This window comes from Crocodylus porosus, unplaced genomic scaffold, assembly GCF_001723895.1.
Source record: "Crocodylus porosus isolate Cpor-Errol unplaced genomic scaffold, CroPor_comp1, whole genome shotgun sequence".
Taxonomy (NCBI): Eukaryota; Metazoa; Chordata; order Crocodylia; family Crocodylidae; genus Crocodylus; species Crocodylus porosus.
In genome coordinates, this window is record NW_017728911.1 from 41,273,937 (window position 1) to 41,294,452 (window position 20,516).

General features: G+C 50.2%; 1 protein-coding gene and 1 long non-coding RNA gene across 5 annotated transcripts in view; both read left to right on the forward strand.

The window, feature by feature from the left end:
* The window catches only part of LOC109309240, a 13,907-nt gene extending 5,650 nt beyond the window's left edge, over nucleotides 1-8,257 (forward strand). Inside the window, exon 3 of the long non-coding RNA XR_002100852.1 lies at nucleotides 8,245-8,257. This is a non-coding gene — a long non-coding RNA (uncharacterized LOC109309240). The remainder of the gene's footprint in view (nucleotides 1-8,244) is intronic.
* The window catches only part of FRMD5 (FERM domain containing 5), a 252,495-nt gene that overhangs the window by 51,371 nt on the left and 180,608 nt on the right, over nucleotides 1-20,516 (forward strand). The window lies entirely within an intron of this gene.

A 20,516-nucleotide genomic window follows, 5' to 3' on the forward strand; every position in this document is an offset into this window, starting at 1 on the left:
GGGCCTATAGTTGCCCGGGACCTCTCTCTTCCCTTTTTTGAAGATGGGGACCACGTTAGCTATCTTCCAGTCAGCTATTGAAGAGAATTGGTCCAAGGACAGAGCCTCGGAGGACACCACTGGTCATGGAGCACCATAATGGCTTGCTGCCATCAACCACTACTCTCTGGGTCCAACCTTGGAGCGAATTTCCCAGCCATCGGACTGTGGTATAGCTGAGGCCACAGTTGTCCAATTTTTCCATGAGAAGGTCATGCGACACCAGATCAAAGGCTTTTTTAAAGTCCAGTTATATGGCGTAAATCTCTTCTCCCTTGTCCATGTGATATGCCACCTGATCATAGAAGGAGATGAAATTGGTCAGGCAAGACAAACCCATGCTGGCTGTCCCTCAGGATGCTGCCCTCAGCCAGCTTATCCAGAAGGGTCTCCTTGATCATTTTCTCTAGAATCTTACCGGGAATTGAGGTCAAGCTGACTGGCCTGTAATTCCCAAGATCTACTTTCCACTCTTTCTTGAAGATGGGTACCACCACACTGGCCTTCTTCCAGTCTTCAGGTACTTCACCTGAGCACCACGAGTTTTCAAATATTTTTGCTAATGTTTGGGCTATGTCATCTGCCAGCTCCTTGAGTACTCAAGGGTATACTCTTTCAGGACTAGGTGACTTGAAGGTGTCCAGCCTGTCAAGGTGATCCTTTACAAGGTCTACACTGATGTGGGTATAAATACACCCTCACCCTGGCCATCCTGCGTCTTGCTAGGTGGGGAAGTCCCACTGGACTGATGAAAGACTGGTGCAGGTTGGCCTTTTCCTGGGTGTCAGTTATCAGCAGTCCCACTTGGTTCAGCAAGGGTCCAATGTTACCCCTGCTTTTTTCTGACTCCTTATATCTCTGAAAAAGGACTTTTTGTTATCTTTGATATGTGAAGCCAGATGGAGCTCGGTTGCAGACTTGGCTTTCCTGATCCGTTCCTTGCAGGTATGGATCAGTGCTGAGTACTCCTCCTGGGTGGTAATTCCAGCCTTTCATCCTTTGTAAGTCTCTCTTTTGAGGCGTAGGAGGTTCTCAGGTTCCCTGCTGACCCAAGGGGGCTTCTGTGCCCTTTTGCTACCCTTCCTCCGAGATGGGGTGGCCATCCCTTGTGCTGTCAGGATTGCTTCCTTGAGAAGCAACCACTCCTCTTGGACTCCTCTTCCAGTTGAGTTGTGGTCCCTTAGGGCCTCGACAGTGAGCCTCCTTAGCTTGTCAAAGTCAGCTTTCCTGAAGTCAAGGACTTCTGTATTGCTGACTGACTTGCCAACTTTGCACTGGATAGTAAAGCTGATCAGCTCGTGATCACTATTACCCAGCTTCCCATTGATTCTTAGGTCACTGACTAGGTCATCTCCTTTGGCCAGTACCAGGTCCAGCAACGCTTTACCTCTTGTTGGCCCATAGGCTTCTTGAGTCAGGTAGAGCTCATCCACACACGTGAGGAAGCGTTGCGACCAATTGGATTTGGCTAAGTGCTCTTTTCTCATGCAATGTCTGGGTAGTTAAAGTCTCTCATGTCAACCATGCACTGAGAGCGTGCCGCCTCAGCCACTTCCCTGGAGAATTCCTTGTCCAGCTCTTGTTTCTGGTTAGGTGGTCTGTAGTAGACTCCCACCATGATGTCCCCTGTGCCATGTTCCCCACATATTTTAACCCAGAGGGACTCCTGTCGTCTTTTCTGGGTAACAATGTCAATTTGCAGGGATGTGTTGCTGTCCTTGACATAGAGCGCTACACCCCACCCCTTTTATCTACTCGATCCCTCCTGTACAGGGTATACCCATCTATACCTGTGGCCCAGTCATAGGTGGAGTCCCACCAGGTCTCCATTATCCCTATGAGGTCATAATCATTTTTGCTTAGCAGGAGGACCAGTTCCTCCTGTTTGTTCCCCAAGCTCCTGGCAGTGGTGTACAGGCAGGCAAGTGTGCCCTTAGGGGCTCTTGCCTTCCCCACAGATTGATCCAGGGCTAGGGTAGGGGTGGGTTCCCTTAAGTGCCTTGGCCTGCTGGATTTAGAAAGGTTGCCTGGTGGGTTTGCAGTGGTGGTAATCCCCCCACCTCCCAACGGGCTCAGTTTAAAGGCCGGTCGAGCAGGTTAGCCAGCCTGGCCGAGAAGAGCCTCCTTCCCAGCGGAAAGAGGTGGAGGCCATCTCTCCCCAGCCGACCACTGCCTCTCTCAACAAAGAGCGGGCTGTGGTCATGGAAGCCGAAGCCCTCACGATGAGACCAGCGCCACAGTCTTTGTTTGACTACCTCGACCCAGCTCTCCCTCCTCAGGCCATGACCCACAACCAGGAAGAGTGTGGAAGACACCACCTACCTGTGCCCCCAACCCCCTAAGCCCTGCTCCCAGAGCCCTGTACCCTCTCATGACCCAGCTGGGATTGCTCCAAGCTGTGTCATTCGTACCCACATGGATAAGGAGCGTCGAGTAGTGATTAGAGGGCCAGACAACATAGTCATTCCTCCACTCACCCACTCAGAACCCCCATGTCCTGCTTTTTCTCAAACAAAATTACTTTTCATTTGAATTTCAGTGTAAAATGTTTGCTGTGACATTTTGTGCCTTAAAAATGGACATTCCAAAAATGAAGAGGAAACAGAAGGGGCTGGGATCATTCTCCAATGCCGCGGGGGTTTAACCAGAATCTAGGTGGGTTCATTCTATTGGCACTTATTTTCCCTGGATGAATAGTGAAACCGGACTGTAACTACCCAATCTGGATATAGCGGGTATGTCTACATGTGCGCTTTACTGCACAGTAGACTAATTTGCTGCACAGTAAAGCATCACCATCTACACATGCTTGACAGTTAGGCTGGTGGAGACTAATTACTGAGTTGTGAGATGCAAGTTCTTCTGATGGTGGAGTAAATTACTGCCCTTAAATGCACATGTAGATGGTGATGTTCGGATTAATTTATCCCAGCTCAAATTGCGCTGGAGTTTATTCAGTCACACTAACTGCATGTATAAATGCACCCACAGTTTGTCACTTGCACATGTAAATCCAAGGTTTAGGTGCATGTTCTTTGGAGCTAGCTTTGTGAAAACACAGCCCTTGACGCATGCAACAGCAAAAATTAAGTCGTTTCACCCTTTGATGGCTGAGTCTGCAAACTATCCTCCAGGTCCCAGCAGAGCCCGTGCTGAGAAAGGAGAGCTGCGGGTCTCGGTAACATTTGTTCGTGCTGGCTCAGTGGTGTCTTTAAGGTTTAAGAGCTCTGGGCAGCATGTTTGCTGGAGCTCCTGAAGGGTGAGAAACTGTCAGCCTGAAAAAATATTAAGACGGCAAAGGAGACAAAGAAAGAAGGCGAGAGAGAGTGTGCGCTACAATTTGTAGAGCCCTCGGGACTGTGCTCAAGAGCCTTTGACTTAAATCTGATTGTGCTTAAGCAAGAAAAAGTCTGGCTTGCCTTTGTGAAGGCATCGGGGTGTGAGGAAATGTCAGAGCAGCGCGTGGCCCCAGGGGTTCGTCATGGCAAACTCCCCATTGTGTCTGCCATGGAGCGCTGCCCTTCCAGATGTGCGGGGCTGCCCCGGTCGGTGGGAGTAGGAGAGACAGAGGAACAAGAGTGAATCTAGCATTCGATGGGTCTCTCTGACCTGGAGCTCGGAGGAAACGGACCCGTGGAGTCAACAAATGCAACTTGGGGTCCTGGAGAGAGGGCTGGGGCTCTATGTTCAGAGCCGACCTAAGATCCCTCGTGCGAGGCGTGGGAGGGTTTTGCTTGGAAGCCACGCAGGATTTGCTTAGTTACTCACTGGTGCCCTGCATACCCTTTTCTTAGTGTGTTTGATAGCTGATCTGAAATGGTGGGCATGCTTGCATGCATCGTGACTCCGCGCATCTGTCCTTAGGGTGAAGTTGTCTTTTGTAAAGCGGTCAGGTGAAAACGGCAGAGCATAAATCACGTGCAGCTGGAACATGTGACTCCCCAGCTCCACTTCCTGGTGAGGACCCATGAATCAATTGCCCTAAAATTATGAACATCCGCTGATGGGTAGCAGGAGCTGCCTAATGGGACCAGAGCATCAGTGCTGCTCCCCAGCATCAATACTGCTCCTTCGGTCATGTGGCTGGTGCACACTGGTATCGTGGTTATGTGTTTGTGCCCGATGGCCTGTTGTTCATGCCCACTCCGTGCATTAAGGGATCACTCTCGAGGGGGCCTCCCACAATCAGAAGCCAAGACTGAGGATTTGCTCTTAGTAGTTCTTCTTTGAAATAAAAATGCAGTCGTGCACTTTCCCCGCTACCAAGGATCCAATCCTGCAACACCCTAGGTCTCTACGAAATTGATTATTTGGAGGGGGGGGTGTGGGAGGCTGCCTCATATTTTAAAGGAATACCATAAAAACAGGAAATTTCCATTAAGATCTGTCCTTCTTGTCCTCTCATTTCTAGCACCTTGAATTATTAAATCCGAAATACTTTTAATAATGAGATTCATAATTCACTGCAGAAGCTTTTGTTTCCCTTTTCTTCCTTGCTCTTGCTTTTGTTGCACAGCTCGACTAGGTGCTCTAATATCACAGCAATCGGGGTGGAAGAGGCACGGAGGGAGATGGTCTGAATTACTTTTGATTTCTTCAGTCATGCATTTACTATTTGTGAATTTTCAGCGTAGTAGCAAAATTCAGATTTTTACAGGTGTTTCCATTTCATTAAGAGACAACCATGTCATGAATTTTGTTTCCTTTAGTCTATAAAGGGCAGCTTTTAAAACCTCTGCAATTTGGACCACGCTGCACGCCGTGGTCCCTTTAAGAGCTGCTGTAGTTTAATTCTCCCAACGCGCTAGTCACATTGGTGACAGATGTTTATCCGTGCAAAGGAGAATACCTGCAGATTCTTCTGGGATTGGTTTGTGTATGTGCAGAAAAGATAAAATTTCAATTAAACTTTCTGCACGAGCCAATTAAAAATGAGGTCTTTGCAAATTGAATGTCAGATCAGTAACTCCCCACACATTTCATTTGTAGGTAAGGCACGTATGCGCTGGATTTGCTTTTTAAAAAAATAAATAGGGTTTTAATCAAACAGTGATGATTCAGTGTGCAGACTACCTGGAAAGGGGAAACAGTAAATATTTAAAACTTCCATCAAAACAAATTGGCCTAAAGAAATTTGCAGGACACGATGTAATTTTTCTCTACCTAACAGGTGATGAAAGGTTTTGCATTCTTCAATGCACCGGGAAGACAGCAATGAATTAGTGTACTGGAATTCAGGAGTGCCATGAAGTTTAAGAAAGAAACCACACTTTCCCACTATACGGTTGTGTTTTCAAAATCATATTTGCACAGCAGAAGATTTTGGTTCCCCACCTTGTGAAATAAAGCTTTGTAGAAGGAGGATAAATCTCGGTGCCAGATGTAATGCTGAATGAGAGAAGCTTGTCGAGTCGGGTTTCTTCCGAGTGCAAGAATTGCTGCTTTGTTTTTTGGATTTTTTTTTTTTTTGGAAAAAGCGCTACCCACAGGTTCTGGCTCCATGTACTGGTCCCTGGGCTGGACTCTCCCACTTCTCTACGTGCCGAGTAGAAACGTATCCTGGGTGTAGTCCCAGTTGTGTCAGCCGGCCTTTCTGCGGACCGAGCTTCAGCAAGGATGGTGGGCTCTGCTCACGCGCATCTCACGTGACACACCAAGCCCGATACTGTTCATCGTACCTAAGACACAGTGAAGATGCTTGGGCCGGAGCTGCTGAACCAGCTTCCCTCAACTTTACAACAGCAATTGCAGGTGCAAATCACCGTGGGCAGACACCTACCTACTTGCATCCATAAGGTATCACTTGCGGCCGTGACCGATTGTGACCGCAGTTATTTGCTGGTGCACAAAGGGCAGGTATAACATGGGAAGCTGGACTGAGACCCTTTTAAAAACCCAGGCCTGGTAGCAGTCTCTGCAGTCCCTTGGCTCGCAGATTAAGGATCCATTAGGAGCACACGGCAGACTTGTGCCCTCAGCACTTGTGGGGCAAGTCTAGAAGAAGCAATTGGTGAATTGGTATCGGTGCCTGGGTGCAGGTTCTTGCACGTGGTTTCCGAGTCGTAGTGAAGGCAGGAGGAAGGTGCCCAATAGGCTCACTGCTGCGGCAGCATTTTCCTGCAGGAGACTTATGAGGTCTCTCAGCATCTGTGACAAACGATGTGGTCTGAATGGAAGGAGACTCTGGTTCAGGTGCCTGCATTCCTGCTGATAAGTAGCAAGGGGAATTAAACGCTGAAATTATATTGGGCGTGCCTATCTTGTTTCTTCTGTCGTCTTACAAATCAATAAAAATAAAACGAGCCCCAAACCATGCAGCGCAGAGAAGGTGCTTAGCTGCCTGCCTGCATAAAGTCACTGCACTTTCATGATGCCAGAGATGGCAAAGCTCTCTGATGTTCACCAAAGTAGTGTTAAAAATGGACTGATTTGGAAGAGTCAAGATGTTACTTGCTTTGAGAAACTAAAATCTGCAGAATAAGTGACAAAAACTTGTTGGATGAAAACCCTGTGCTGTACAAAGCAATTTAAACCGGAGTTTTACCAGGAGAGGTGTGAACGTGGAAGTACTCTGAAGTGAACAAGGTTTGAGATGCTTTACTTCTCCGTGTGGGATCGTCAAGAGATGTTTTAAAACACACGTGGAAGAGTCTCAGGGAACGGAGATTTGAGAGAGGCGCGTCGTTCCTGCAACACTTGGGATTTCCAGAGACCTCTTCTTGTTCTTGCAATTCTGCTGTAATCACAGACAAGGAGGCCTGGAGGAGACCTCAGGAGGCCCCACCTAGTGCAGCCCCCTGCTTCAAGCAGGACCAGCCCCAACTACATCTTCCCAGCCACGGCTTTGCTTACCCCTCCCAGGATGGAGACTGCACCACCTCCCTGGGGAGCCCGTTTCAGTGCTTTACTAACTTCCTTGTGAGAGAGTTTTTCCTAATATCCAACCTCAACTCCCCTTGCTGCAACTTGAGCCCATTGCTCCTTGTCCTGACATCTGCCCCCACTGAGAACAGCCCAGCTCCATTCTCTTTGCAGCCCCCCTGCATGGAGGTGAAGGCTGCTATTCAATCCCCCTCGGTCTTCTCTTCTGCAGTTTAAATCAGCCCATTTCCCTCAGCCTGTTGTCACTAGTCCTGTCCCCCAACCCCACAGCCATTTTTGTTGCCCTCCACTGGATTCTCTCCAATGTGTCCGCATCCTTTCTGTAGTGGGGCCCACAGCTGGACTCCAGTTGTGGCCTCCCCAGTGCTGAACAGAGAGGGAAGCATCACGGCCCTCGATCTGCTGGCAGCGCTCCTCCCAGTGCAGCCCAGGATGCCGGTCGCCTTCTTGGCACCAAGGGCACGCTGCTGGCTCATATCCAGCTTCTTGTCCCCTGTCCCACGAGGTCCTTTCCTGCAGAGCTGCTACCCAGCCCATCACGCCCAGCCTGTCCCGGTGCAGGGGATCGCCCCCTCCTCAGTGCAGGACTGTGCACTTGTCCTTGCTGAATCTCAGGAGATTTTCTTTTGGCCCAGTCCTCCAATTTGTCCAGGTCACTCTGAATCCTAGCCTCAAATGCCCATCTTCGGTTCCTAGCCCGACCCTCCAGTTTATCTACTACTCCCCCCAAGTATGTGTAGTAGTCATGTAATACTCTGAAAGTACAGTGCTGACAAGCATGGGACAAGGCACCTTGCAACATGTGAAGATTAAAATCTAAGGCAAACTGGACCGGGTGCAGGGCCCGACATCATTTGGCAGGGAGGGGAAAGGAAAGCAGGTAGATTATTGCTGAGGTGATCAACGTAGAAAGGATTCCTGGTCTGAAAGTGGGCTTTAAGCTAGTTTTGGAGGAGGAGAGCTGGGGCTGAGAGCAGTGGGGACTGGGTGGCTGCTCTGCAGGTCTGGGTGGGGAACGTGCGCACAGATGCAGTCTTCAAATTCAGCCTAACCAGGCCCTCAGGAGTTTAGTGTCTTTTCCCCTGCAACTATCGGGATAATTTCTTCCCCAGACAGCCTGGTGTCGGGGCTGAGAGTGAGCTCGTACAGGCAAATCGGTGCTACTAGCTGTTTCATAGAGCAGTGTGCACAGTAACGGCTGAGCAGGGAGTCCCCACGTGAGGGCCGGCGGGTCCCTGTTTGTGGCTTACCGGTGCAGCCGGGGAGGGGATGGCTCCCAAGGGCAAATCCCCAGGGCCAGCCTTCAAATGCACCTAAGCAAAGTCAGGAACAGAACGGGGAGCCCGTCGCTTATGTGCGGCAAGAAATCACTTCTCCGGGAGCCCGGTCAGGAGGAGGAGGCCGAGTGGCACTGAGCTCTAGCGAGGCTGATACCCGCTCCTGAGCAGAGGCATCGGATGCAGGGGCCAGCACGGATGCAAAGGGAGTCCTAAAACCTGCTCCGGTTTCACCCCCTGAATCGGAAACGCTTGAGGTCCTGGAGGCCCCCGTCCCAAATCTGTGTAGGAAACCCAGTGACACCAGCACTGCCTTGAAGCCAAAAGGCCGAGATGATTCTTCCACGTGGATTTTGACTGCTTGGCGTTTTGTTGCTGACGTTCATTGTTTTCTGCCCTGCCGCACATCGGTTGTGGTGCCATTTGTTCACCCTCAATTTAAATGTTTTACAAGATGCTTAAATATTTCATCACTCGTTGGCTACTATGAACGCTGTCTGCCTTGGGGACAGGCATGGTACGACGTGGGCTTCCTTCTGCTCCGGCAGAGAAGGAGGAGGAGACCGCCTGTTCCCAGGTAGCAGCACCGCTGCCTTTTTGGGTTGCGGTATTTGTCTGCTCCCATCATATTTATCTCGTGTCCTGCCGGAGTCGGTGTCTTGTCGGAGTCTCAGCTGCTAGAGTTGGGTTAGCGCTTGGGAGTCTTGGGTTTGGAAAAGGGAAGCGTCTAGCCCTCCTAGCTGCCATGAAACCCATGGAAATGTCAGCCTAAATGTTGCAATGCTAGAAGGCGAGTTAGAAAAAATGTGTTTTTGAAATATCGTGATTTTCTGAGGCTTGGTTCATGAATTTTTAGGCGTCTGGGGTTGGTGATACTGGGACTGCTCCAGGTGGGGCGCAGAGAAAGAAGTGTGGCCACCTTTTGGGGAAGTGACGCTTCTTCTTGGTGACAAATGCCGGAGAGGGAAGAGACCGCTCTGTCTCAGAGCACGGGAGGGGGCAGCCCCTGCCTTCGGGAAGAAGGACAAGATGACCGATGAAAAGTTTGGGGTCAGAGATTTCTCTGGGGAATTGTTGGCTGAGTCCAAAGAGCCGAGTTTTCCAGCCAGCACGAGGCTCCCAGCGAAGCTGCAGGGATGGCATCAAGCAGCCTCCTCGCCGCTCCTCTGTCGACTCCACGCTCACCAAGGACAGAGGTCCTCAAAAGTGAAACCCAATATTGGAGTTCATCAGACAGAGATTTTTTTTCTTTTAAAGAAAACCTAAAAATAAATCCTGAGAAACAGAGCTCGCCCAGGGCTTGATGCTGCCACCCTGCACTGTGCGCGGCTGCCGTATACTCCAGGTGCCTTACATGAATGGGACTAATTACAGGACAATGCTTCCCCTGGGAAGACATATTGCTATAAGCTCTGTGCCCTATTCAAGTCGTGCAGAATTTAACTCATTTAAAAGTGAAATGCATCCCATCTTTGGTCCTAATTCAGTGTCTAAAGCAATAAAAGTCATGCTTGGGGGGACTACAGTAGATGTTCAAAAACGTTCTTCCGCTTGTGCGAGTGTTTCCCCCGTCGTCGGCATGAGACGTTCCTTCCAACCCAATAAAACCCCTTCACTTGGCAGGCAAGTTTTCAGTGCGTCCTGGGAAGGAGAAATGGTAGGGTTAAGTGCAACCAGTTTTCACCACAGTTGTTAATTATGATCTGCACGTCCAGGATGCTGTGAGGTCCTTCTGCCGAGGTCATTGGCAAATGCACTAGTTTTCACGCAGAAACACACCTGCACGATATTCTGCGGCTGGCACCCAGCAGATCTCCAGGGGGATCCCTGTTTCACAGGTAGGCAGGCTATAAATAGCATGCTAGGCAGTCTTGGGTAGAAAAAGGGCAAATTTTGGTGGGTTCCCTCCACCGCCAGGTCCTTGTCATGGCAGGCTGTTGTTTTGTCAACCTGCTCCTGAGAAGGTCTCTGGAAAAGCAAGCTGCCTTGAATAGTCTTGCTCTTTGTCCTTCGTTTGTACGCGAATATGCTCTCAGGCCGTTATCCTGCCGCCCTTTACCATCGAAATTAACCTTTTCCAAGTGGCCTGCTTTATCACGAGATTTGCTTTTTACAGCTGTCTGGCAGCCAAGTCTCCTCCAACTCGTGCTCAGTCTGCATCCGAGCATTAACGGCTCGAGCTCATCAAGTTCAGAGATTAAGTAGGACGTGATCCCTTCTTCCTGTCAATATTAGCCTCTTCGGTGCTACCCTCAGGCCAGTAAGAGGGAAAATGGTTTGCCAGGAGAAGAGGACTGCGGGTCTATTGCAAGTTCCCCATCCGTCTTCCTGTTGGTAACCTTTTGTTGCTGCTAAAAATCAATCCTTGCTCACAGCATGCGTATAAAGCTATTGGCAAAGAATTTTTAGACGGGTCGTAGATCAACAAAGACATCCGCTGAGTTGTTGTAAGCTCTTGTCTACAGCAAAAAGCCTACCGCAAACACGGACCCAGCCGACCCGTCCCATTTGTTCTGATAACGTCTTTGAAAGTGGCCAAGAGCGCTTCTCTACTCCAGCTTTCCCGGTGCCTGCCTCAAGGATACCACACGGCTTCATTTTATCAGCTAATTCTCTGCACGAAGGCCCGTTCAGCCCAAGTGGGGAGCTGCAAGACGTCTTTTCCTTTTATTGTGCAAGAATGCATTTTATATCCCTAATCCAGGAGGTCTTTTCTTAGCTCTGACTTCTGCAACTGTTCTCTTCCGCTGGCCTAGAGAAGGAAGGTGGAGGTGCCCCTCTGCCTGACGTGGCTAGCTACCTCTCTCCAACCCACCCAGCGTGAGAGAGCTTTTCTTCAATGGATGCTAACGAGACTATGGCCCGGTGCAGTGGTTTCATCTTGAGTGTTTGCTGCTTGTTCGCTCAAGGCTCAAATTAAAAGTACCTCTTCAAAGCCCCAGTCGCCCAAAACAGAAAGGCCGTGAGGCTGCTTCCAAACCAGGTCTCCTCTGCTGCTGCCTTGCCCTCTCCTTTTCTCATATTGACGTATAAGTGATGCTGCCTTCATCTCTCCTGGCCCCCACGCAGTGCTGTGCCCCGGCGGCGAAGGCAGACGAGTGGTTTTGTTTGCAAAGCTTTCCCGCTGCGCTGCTTTAGGAACAGAGGCGTGAGACGTAGCCGAGCACGTTGGAGCCCTGTCCCAGTTTACAGTCGTTCCCAGTGGTGCGTTTTTCTAGGTTGTGCCGAGTCTGGTTTTAGAAGTGACGTGGTTGCCACCGCTCCTCGGGGAGTATCCTCTGGATAGCCTGAACGTACCACACACCACTGATTGCTTCCCATTGTTGGCACAAAAACCCATCCGCTTCCTTGTCGATTCGTATTACATCCCACAAGTCGCAGCTTATCCGAGCTATAGGTTTTCCTGTCCTTTAGCCTGTCTTTGCGATGCAGCCCCTCCAGCCCCCGTTCGTTTGCTTTTCTCACTCCAGGTTGCCGGTGCCTGTTTGGGCCCTGCAGTGAATGCAGTATTTTGCACTCTTCATCTGAAGCCAACTGCGTTATCCCACCTTTGTCCAGGTCAAAGAGATCAAAATCTGCCTGCTGGGCTCCACCATTTGTGAGATCCCTCTGAATTGCCCCGTAGCTTGTGCCGGTGCTGGCCTCCCTGCGCAGACTGGGAACAGCGTGGTTTAGCTTCCCTCCAGTTACGGGAGCTCTGCTGGGCTGCATCGGCTGAGGGTTTAAAAGAGCTGAAATCCCAGCAGTTGGTGAAATGGATGAAAAAGCCTGGCCTCCCTTGCTGGAGTACCAATGACTGCAAATGTCCTTGTGGACGACTTCAAGCCATGTCCCACCCTGTTGACTTGTGCCCGTTCATGATGCAACCTGGTGGCTTTCAAACTCTTCACGCTGGTGACAACATTGCATTCGGATGGCTGAAACAATATGCCGAAAACGCATCCGCTAAATAAATCATGGGTTTAAAGTGGATGTTGACTCTTCACAAAACTGCCTCTGGTCTGTCTCATGTGCTTAGGTTTTTAGGGCAATCGGGACTCGTAGTAGAGATGATACCTTGTATTAGAACAACAAGTTCTTTTGCAAAAAAGATTCTTTAATTGCAAGCTTTTGGCCCTTAGGTTTTTAGGGCACACTCAGCATGGTACACATTTCAGAGGAAACACTTAGGAGCCTACTTTTTTTTTCCTTCGCTGGTACCATGCTTGGTTTGTCGACTTCACGCTTACGATGGCTCCTGCCTCCTTCATCAGCCACTTTCCTTTCTGGGCTGTTCTTGAACATATGGGTTTGTGCCACTCTGCTGAGCCCGTGCCCCCTGCAATCGTTTTGCTGCTTTCCCAGTTGAGTCTGTAGACAGCTACAGTTTATAGCCCAGCTAATCAACTCCGTGCTTTCTGCAGCTGAACTTAAGCCACGAGAAAATCGTCGCTCTAGCACATTTCTGCTGTGGGCTCTCTGCAACATTTTGGAAGGTGGCAGCTTTTTCTTTCAGGATCCCCCGTTTCAGGATCAAATTGCAACTCAGCAGAGGTCTCCTTTCTGGCAGCAAAACAGAATACGAACCACGCGGGAGCTGTAAGGAGTCGTTTAAAAAAACCAGAGCTTCCTCAAGGCTGGATACCCGGGACGTGTGCTTTTAGCTTATCGTCGTTCTGCATGCCAGACGCTCCAATCCTATTTTTATTCATAATTATTAGTTTGAGCCAGTTCAATGCTCTGCATGAATTTTTTAGATCAGGTTTTTTAGTCCTTGTAAGATCTTCCAAGATCATACAAGCTTGTAATAGATGAACCGTGGCTGTCCTCAGGGATTTCCAAGCGGCGTTAGCCCATGAGCCTTGCCCGTGATGCTGCTTCTGCTGGTGCGAGCTCTCAGCAAGTGAACTGAGAGGCAGGTGGGACAGGGAGATGCTCCGTAGCTTCACAGGACTTGGGCATCAAGGATGTGAATTTGGGTTTTCTGTGGGGTAATGTGAAGATGACCTCCTGTTCGTGTGGGTAAGGGTGACGGAAGAGAAGGGCGACCTTGTGATTAGGTCACAGAGCCACGTCTTGGAGGATGGGGGTGGTTTTTGCTTTGCTCCATGTCCTCCTGGGACCTTGAGCAAATTGCTGGAGCTGTCTGCCATTCCTTTATGTGAAAAGTGTGCTGATGCGAGGGAGGATTGCCTGCCTCGGGGAGGGGCTGAGAGCCCAGGCCTGTAACTTTCTGAAAGGTTTCCTGACTTGGAGTGTTGTTTTTGGAGCACCTTTTAACTCCATCATGAGTGCTCTCTCCACCTGGCTCAGGTTAACATGAGCTCTGTGCTTCTGAGATGGTAGCACAGGCAGTCTCGCACTAAGCCCCCAGTGTCAGTAGATAGTTTTGGGAAATAGGACCTGAATGGACCGGTGTTGGCGAAGCGCTGGGATAGCAGCATGCTGAGCGCTCGGGAACACCTGCAGATCAAGGAGGTTCATGCTGGGGCTTGGGGTGAAGACAGAGAGGAGAGAATTTGCCGGCTCCAATAACTAGGTCTGCTTTACGCGGTAGGACTCCCACCTTGGCCACGTAAATATATGTCCCCGTTGAGGATGGAGGCCATGCATAAAGGGGGTCATTAGGCCATGCATTTCATTAGAGATGCAGCTAAGTGTCTTTAGGAACCAGGTCCAAGGCCTGTTAGGGCAGGACTGGAAAGGCCGTGCTTATCCGGTAGCTCATGTCTCACCGACTCCCCCAGCCGCCAAGTGCTCACTTACGTATGGCGACAGAGATCAAAGAGCCAGGGCTAATAAATCAAGCCTGGATTGATTTTTGGGGGCTTAGTGCTGCTGATGTCTGTAAAGACTTAGAGTATTTCATCCCTGTGAAATATTTGCAGTGGCTGACCTGGGTGGCACTGGTTTCCTCCATGCCATCTGATTACGGCTGCTGCGGCATCCCTGTAACGAGTGATATGTAACTTGTGGAGCTACCTGATAAGAGCATTTCTAAGAAAATCGAAGTGAAGCTCCTTCTATCAGATACAAGCTCCTTTCAGATATACCGTGAGAAGGCCAAGATGTTCCAGAATTTATTAGCCGCCTCTCTATCTGCCCCGGGGTTAATAACCCCTTGCAGCATAGCTCCCATATGCTTCTGTTTGAGATTGTCACAAGGGACTTGGGGGTGTTTTTACTGCGTTGGTGACTGTTACGAATTACGCTCTTAAAGCCACGTGCAGTTTGCTCTAGGCTGGGGCAATGATCACGCAGAGCAAGTATCGAAAATCAAATACAGAATCTTTATTCGCTCGAGCGAGGTGCCTCTACAGAGAGGGACCCCGCCTACTAGTTATAATACTTTCTAAAGGCAAAAGCATTAGTTCGTGATTAGCTCGTGCTCGTAAAAATACCCCGATCGTCTATTAACTAAATCACTATTCTGTCCAATCAAGTGGCACTGTGGGCGTGAACACCGAAGTTTAACTCTGGTGAATTACATGCCCCCTAGATTTTGTCTCAAAATGTTTCTTTATCTAACAAAAACAAATCATGCCCGACTTTCAAGGTTCTCCTGTTGATGAGACTCAGGGGAGTTGACTGGATTCAGCCAGCTTCATATCTTATCAGTAACCCTCATGCAGTACCCCTTTTCCCTCTCCGCCGTCTTGTAAGTGCTGCATCGGCTTTTATGAAATGGAGGTGAAAGGAGAAAGAAACGGCCTCACTTTTAGCATTACAAGGCCTTGCTTTAGCCCTACAAGATTCATATACATCATGACCAGGCTGTTTAATGTGACACTCGCTATTAAAACTGGCAGCAAAACTTTTTTTCCTTCTGAATTCCTTCTGAAAATGTGTGACTTTGGCAACGACCCTTTGCATTTTGTTTCCCAGTCTCATCACGCATTGACATCGTGATTATCTTTGGAAACGAGAGAGCTGGCAAAGATCAAGTGAATTCATATTCGCAGAACAACACCCCCCCCGCCCCAGTTAAGTATCAGAAAGAACAAGAGATGCAGATATCCACGTTTCCACCTTGGCTTAGCACATCGTTGGGGTGACCAGGTAGCAAAACACATCTCAGTCGAAGCTCCTTGGCTCTGAGTGATCTCTGAACAACACAGGGGCAGGCTGACACTGTTGCCTGGCCTCTTCTCGGTGGTCCTGGACTCTAATTTTGTGACGCATTTGGAAAGTAGACAGTGCGTGCTTGGACTTTTTCTTTTCAGACAGTTGTTGTGTCTTGTCAGCAGCTGTGTGAATAGTTGGAGCTGATAATCCAGCTTCCGAGACTGAATTCCTCCCCGATGGAAGGAAGGAAATTAAATATTTCCTGGGCTTGGGGGTTTTTTTTTTCCTTCCCCAAAATACTGGAAGTGACAAGCCTGCATGCTAATCCGTAATCGGCCTTCCAGATTTAATTGCTTAAATCAGAGACGTCTTTCAGAGTTATAAGCACAAATCAAATTGTCAAGTCAGTAAATCTTTTCAATGCTTATGTAACTTACAGCAATGTTCTGGTAAATTGCTGTGTAACGAGATTCCCCGGGCTGAGAGTCTGCGTCACGTTTCATCTCGGCGCACGTGCGTTTAGTTAGCGGCTCCTGCCAAGCCATTTGCTCCATACCAAATCCTTGCACAGCCCCAACTCTCACGCCGCAGATGGCTTCGTGGTGGAAACATAACATCAGGGCAGCCCCCAAAACGATCGAGAAGCCAAGATGTTTGCAGAGGCGCACGGCTCCCGTGAGGCAGACTGCTCCAGAAAGCAGGCTGGGGAGTTTCAAGGAGGAAGAAAGGCCGCCTGTTGTCCCCGCTTGCCCTGCCTGACAGCCGGAAGCCAGTCAGGGTTTAATCTGGATTTTAAACCACAAATATTTCCACCATCCTCATGGGACTTCCTGACTAGCTTGCAGCAGGCGAGGGGTTAACAGTGGCAGCTCAGCTGGTCAAAGCGTGGCGCTAATGACACCAAGGCAGCAGGTTTGAGTCCCAGGTTGGACTGGAGGTCCCTTCCAGCCTTACTTCTCCATGACTAAGAAATATCACTGGGCAGAAATCCCCCAGCATCCTGAAGACGTAGCTCATTAACCCATTGCTGCATTTTAAAATGGGAAGACTGTGTGGTGCCCAGCCCCCCGATACCTCTCTGGTTCATGTGCCATGCGCCTTCCTCTTCCAGACAGTCTTTTTGGGAGTCAGAGAAAAGCAAGTAAGAAAAGCGACCCCCTAACCTGTCCGTCACGGCCGTGCCCGGCAGCTCTCTCCAATGCACTTTTCAGCATCGACGCAGTCCTGATGCTGCCCCTCTGTATGTACCCATCGGGATTAATAAATGGCCTGCTCCTTCCTATCTTCTCCACTCCTGTCCCTCCAGGACAGCTACTCTCCCCATAGGGATGCTGTCTCTGGAGAGACATTCATGCTGGAGGTAGCAGGACCCTTGCCCTGGAGCTGCTAGCCAGAGACGCTTGATCTCAGCCTGACTGACAGTGAAAGCCAAACCCCCCGAGAGCAATCCTGCCCCTCAAAACGGCAGCTGCAAACCACATCTCCACGTTGCTTTCCACGCGCGGGTCAGTGGGGGGGGAGGTCACTCATCCACCCAAAGACCCTGACCGCTTTCTGAAATGTCGACAGGCTTGATCCGCACTCATTGCCCTTCAGGAGGGTCGGGAGAGGAATGCATTCAAGGATCGAAGCCCATCTTGCTCCATTTCCCCTTCCCCTTTGTCCCATGATATTCATCTCTGTTCCCAAGCAGCTTGGATGAAGGGCGCTGCGCGAGACCCCGCTGCACTGCACTGCTTTAATTAACTTCGTTGTCAGTCCAGGCAAGGGCTCGTTTGGTTCTCGCAGAAAACAGAATTAAGCTGTGGCTGTTGACCCTGGCCGGCCGCTCGCTTGGGAGGGAAGTTGTCGTGTCTCTGGGAGACTAACGAAGTTACGTGCAATGTCCATTTAGCTCTAATAGGAAATAATGAGGCTGTAGCTTCACATTATGGCTAATGGACATCACAAGCACCACTTGCATAGCACGGGAAATTCCTCCCTCCAGCTAAACGGGCAACGACCGCGCGGCGCGGTGGTAAATACTGCAGGGAGAGCAAGCATGGAGAAATGAAGGAAAAACAAACTCACAAAGGCAGCAAATGGGCAGATCTTTCAGAAATCAGCCACTAGTTTTCCATTAAAAAGTATAAAGCAAGGCTCAGAGTTTACCCATTCTCACCTGTATGGGAAAATTTGCTTTGCGAGAGACCCAGGGAATCGTGTGTGCTGGGGTTCCCTTGGAGAATAGTGTGTGACACAACCAGGAGTGCAAGCAACAGCTTAGCAGCTATGGTGTGATAAAGTGTGCACAATGCTCCTAACAGCTTTACTTGAAATGTTGTCGGGGGCGCAGAGGAAGAGGCAGGATGACAGCAGCCGGCTGGCCTGGGTGTTTCATGCTGCAGGCGCTGGAACAGAAAGCAGACACCCGGGAGTCACTAATTGCACACTCTTTTTCCCCCTGTCCGAGCCAGGACACATATAGGCTGTGGACTGGGTGGCACCGTTGCAAATCTAGAGCAATTCCCGTGGCATCACTGGAGTGGGTACATATTTGCACCCCCGTGTGATTGAATTTCTAGCCCTTTGCGCTGGTCACCAGTGCTCTTGCACCACAGCGAAAGAAGACAGATGTGACTGCGCCTCTCTCCAGACCTTAGGGATTCACGATAAACTGGGAGCCCAGTCCAGGTCACGCCAGTTTCTGGTTGGTTTTACAAACCTGCAACGTCCCCCTCTTCTACTCCTCTCAGCATTTCAGGATGCATGTGCTGGTTTCCACACCAGTCTCATTAACGTCAGCCCTGGGAGCAGAGCTCTCGGCATCTCTTCACTCCCAGACCGGGCCGTTGTAAGAGGGGGAAGCAAAAGGGCCGATCTCGTTTAAGTGGAGCACTGCAAAACCCGGAAGAAGAGAGATCAGTTGGGTAAATGGGACGAGATCTTATGCAACCGATGACCCAGGCTGACATAAACCGTGGCAGCGTGACAGGGGCAATCCTCCTGCAAGGGTGACGGAGTGGGGGACAATGCTCGCAATGTAGTAGGCACAAAAGGGCTTTTCTTCATCCGTAGGCAGGCACGTCCACTCGTTCCAGCTAGGCTTTTTCTTCTGGAAGGAAAACCTTGCTCTCCATTCAAGCTGGAGTTCCCCAAAGTCACTGCAACAACCTTCGAGGCTGGGGATGGACGCCAGGGCCTTGATGCAAACGCAGCATTGCTGCTTACGCTGCCCTTGCTAAGCACCCCGGTTCCCTACAACAGCCCTTGGCATTCGGCGACTTTCTGCCTGACTCAGTTCTTCTGTCCTTTGGGCGGTTAGGTGACTTTTTTTCCCTGTGAATGCCTGAAAAGAGGCAAACAGGCAGACGATGTCCTTTGTCTTGCCTCTTGTGACTATAATGCTTTGCTGACAACTGCAGAGCAGAGGCAAGTTGCAGGGGGAAAATCAACACGAGGACCTTGTGCACCATTGGCTTTCTCTTCTCCGTGAAGCCAGCTAATGGTCTGCTGTGCTGATGGGATCTGGGTGCCAGGCCCCGTCACTGGCAAAACTCCCACTGACTTGAGCGGGACGTGACCAGCGTCCAGGCCTACATTTTGAACTAGGTGCTTCAGGGGGCAGCAGGGATTTAAATGGGGTTTTGTTCCTTCACAACACACAGTGAAATAAAAATACAGCTCATGCCCTTGCTGTAATATTCACATTGCGGCAGCGCCGGGGACTCTCGATTCGTCTTGTAAGAGCAGCGTACGCGCCCTGCGAGAGCCGCCCTTTCCCCAGAGACTTCGCCATCTGATTCACTATAAGTGTGGATGCTCTTAGTTTTGGAAGCTCTTAGCTGTAAAGGCTGCACGTGCAGGTCTCCCCATCCCCAAACCGCCCGGGACGGTTCCAGGGCCGCTAGGGAACGTGGAGCCACCCAGGGTGGCGATAGGAGCAAAGCAAAGCGCGCGTCGTGAAAGGGGTTAATGGGAACACGGCTTTCCGTGCCAGCGGACTCGGGTTCTTGTTTCTCTGACGATGGTCTAGATTGGTAATAGCAGGAAGAGCACGATGACGATAACGATCATCATTAATGAAAATGCTGCTCGTGTTTAAACCTAGCGCTTTCATCTCTCTAAAGCGCTTTGCACGCATTAGCTAGTTAATCCTCCCAGCACCCCTCTGTGATGACCAAAAAGACCCATTTATAGCCTTGTTTGTTTTATTCCGTGTGTTCGAAGTTGCCTGTGTTTTATGTTTCTTCTGTCTGCAGTTTTCCAGAACATCGGGTAGTCCAGGAAATGTTAGTCCCTACATTCGGTTGTTATATATATTCAAGAGATCTGTGCAAATACATTCCAAGATCAGATTTTACTTCCCACTGCCTTGCCTTGTGTCATAGCTGCGGCAGCGAGGCAAGGAGATTCTGTTATGTTTTGTTCAAGTCTGCCCGGGAATGGTCACTGCGACCATCTGGCTCTTGGTCCCGGGCTCAGGCCTGCAGGGCCCTGCAAACCACGTCGTCTCTCTTGCGGTCCATCTCTCTGTCTAGCAAAGGTGCATCTTGCCTGACCAGGCATGTGCTGCTTTCTTGGCTGCAGTCGGTGTCATCATGTTGCCGCCAAGTCTCGACAGCGACAGTTCGGCGGTGACGAGCCTCCTGGTTCCTGCACTCTGGTTTTCCTGGTTCCTAACCCTGGTTTTGGCTTATTTCTGGTTTTCAGCCTTGGGTTTCCCTGGGGATCCGTCTCCTGGCCCCTGTTTGGCTGTTCTAGGACCTTGCCCTGTGGATTGTCCCTACTTGGCATTGATCGATCCCCAGATCCTGACCCTGGGCTGTGTTGCAGACTCTACTTCTGGATTTCTCTCTTCTTTTAATATTATGGCTCCTGCCCTCTGGCCCCTGCTTTCCTCAGTGGTCTAACTATTAGGGCAGACCACCCACACCCCATTCCCTTGCAGACAGAGGGCCCTCATCAACGGTATGCATCCTTGTCGGTACCGCAGCAGGGCTTGTCACCTTGGCCGTGTTGGCTACGTGTGGACCGTGGTCAATGTGGGGTCCATTCAGTAGGGCCCGTTGATGGAGCAGAAGGTCAAAGCCAGGAGGATGGATGGCAGGACCGGTGATGAGGAATGCATTTGTTGCTGTCGATTTAAAAAAAACAGTCCTCTTGCCAGCATGACTCTGTGCTGTTTTGGCATGGCCGGATGTCATCTCAGTGATGAGCAAACTGCAGGTGGGTTGAATTGGTCCATGTGCTGTGGCTGCTTAGGATGCCTTGGGTCTCTGACAGATCAAGAGT